Raw genomic sequence first — 2,715 nt, 5'->3', positions numbered from 1 at the left:
TCTCTTATATATGTAATCTAAGTCTAACGTAATAATAAATACTCAAAGTAAATACCCATGTGTTAAACACATCAAATTTCACTTGTTTTTTTGGGTAAGGATTTTATTCCCTATGCTTCAACTTTTACGTGTGAAAAATCCCTTTTGTATTTATTAGGGAGTGGTTTCAGCATAAAATACGGGTTTGCGCGAAAATCTCCCTAATTTTCATTTTCAAAAGTTGGCAGCTATGATATATATTTTAAGTTTCGATGTGAGTGGGGAAGAAATATTCAAATAGGCTTTGGAAGATCTTTGGATAAAAAAAAATAGCCGCTGCCGAAATTGTGAGAAAATACTATAGTCCCCTGAATATGGGTAATGTCTTATCTCCTGGAAACATATCTAAAAAGGAAAAATGAAGACCTGACATGTTTCCTTTGGCGTCAAAATATTTCGTCACATGACAAACTACAGATTTGGCACCTGTGAGAATTTTTCATTTAATTGTCAAAATTTCAATGCCGTGTGGATGAAAATAAACACAAAAGCTGAATTTACTATGTAAGCATAGGGTGACCATACGTTCCGTATTTCCCGAGACAGTCCCGGTATTTTCTGTTTTTTTTTGGCTGTCCCGATTTTTCCCGTATTTTGCACGAAGCCTACTTGAATTTTTATTCTTGATTGAAATTATTTTCAACTTATAAATTATATTATGATAACTGCAACTATAAATGAGTATATGAATCTCCCACATTTGTCTTAGTGAAATTTTTTTTTTCGTGGAATTCATTTTAATCGACTGCAATTTCTCCGTTATTTCAACATTTCGCGACTTTGCCAATTATCGCCAAAATTGACGCCAAAACCGAACAATGTCCCGTATTTCTCTCGAGGAAATATGGTCAGCCTTTAAGCAAGCAGCATGTTACATCTAATTATGTCACATTTATTATGCTGGATCCTGGTACAGAACTGTATCCGTTCGCAAATTCTCTCACACGATTATTTTTTTTCCTATAAATATCTAGGTCCCTCAGTCAAATTTCAATTTACTCCACCTTCTCCAGATGAAGAAATAAGGTTGCGGGGACGACGTAAGCGTCCAGTTTTTAACTCTGGTTTGTATTACCCGGTATTTTCTGTTTTTGTGGCTGTCCCGATTTTTCCCGTATTTCACACGAAGCCTACTTGAATTTTTATTCTTTATTGAAGTCAGAGATTGAAATTATTTTTCAACTCAAACTATTTTATGATAATTACAACTATATATGGGAATATTAATCTCCCACATTTGCCCTGGTAAACGTTTTTTTTTTTTCGTGGAATACATTTTTATCCACTGCAATTTGCAATAATGCATCATTTCCGGCCAGTGATTTTTCCGTTATTTCAACAATATTTGGCAACTTTAGTTTTGGCGTCGTTTTTGGCAATAATTGGCGATATCCCGTATTTCTCTCGAGGAAATATGGTCAGCCTACTTCTAAGAGACTCCGATGATGTTCTCAAAATGCTTTGGCTGCAACGCCTGCCAGTAACAGCGTAAGAGATTCTGTCAGGGAATACCGACAAATTAGATGGCTTGGCAACTGTGGCAGATAAAATTGCGGAAGTCTTACAAATGACACCACCTGTTTCTTCTATTCATAAAGATTCCGATGATAAAATTAGTAAAATGGAAGCTTGCATTGTGGATTTAACTGAAATGGTTAACAAACTTTCCCATGGTATTAGATCGCGATCTAGGGAGCGCAACCAAAGCGCAAAAAATTTACAAAATGCTGGTTTCACTACAAATTTGGAGATAAAGCTGAGAGAGAGGTGCATTCCACCATGTGATTTCCAGGGAAACTAGTCAGCTCGCAGCTTTATGCGACGAAATCTGCGGGTGAGACTCATAGTCGCTTATTCATTAAGGATCAAAATTCAGGTCTCAAATTTTTGGTCGACAGCGGCGATACAGTTTCGGTTCTTCCTGCTACTGGAAATCTCACACCCGCTTCGAATAAAAATATTACGTTATTCGCAGCAAATAGTTCGGAAATTAACACCTATGGAACGCGCGTATTGAACTTAGATTTAGGATTTCCACGAAAATTTCGGTGGACTTTCATTATTGCTGACGTATCAAGATCCATTTTGGGAGCGGATTTTCTCGAACGTTACGGACTTCTACTCGACATCAAAAATAATCTGTTGATTGATCGCATTAGTTCAGACAGCGTTCGTGGTAAACATACATCCCATCCTAGAACGGGCATAACAGCAATAACTGGTAACACGAAATATCACGCGTTACTATTAAAGTTTCCTAATCTGATTCTTCTACCAATGTTGTTCCGAAGGATAATGCTACCACACATTGCATCACAACTCAAGGTCCTCCAATTTTTTCACGAGTTCGTAGACTGCCACCTAATAAATTAACAGCAATTAAGAAAGAATTTGAGGAATTGGTGGATCAGGGAATTTGATGCCCTTCTAAAAGCTCGTGTGGTGCAGTCCAATTCACTTGGTACCAAAAAATTAGTGAATGGCGAATATGCGGTGACTACCGACGATTAAATGCCATTACAGAACCTGACAGGTATCCAATACCACATATTCAGGATTTTGCAGCTGAACTACACGGCAAATCAATTTCAGTAAAATTGATTTAAAACGTGCATATCAAATTCCTAAAACACTCGTAGGTTTATTTGAGTTACGGAATGCTGGACAAACTATTCA

This window comes from Pholcus phalangioides, unplaced genomic scaffold, assembly GCF_987345545.1.
Source record: "Pholcus phalangioides strain wild (caught in Gottingen) unplaced genomic scaffold, Ppha-v1.0 ptg000017l_1, whole genome shotgun sequence".
NCBI classification, from domain to species: Eukaryota; Metazoa; Arthropoda; class Arachnida; order Araneae; family Pholcidae; genus Pholcus; species Pholcus phalangioides.
This window is presented reverse-complemented; position numbering follows the sequence as displayed.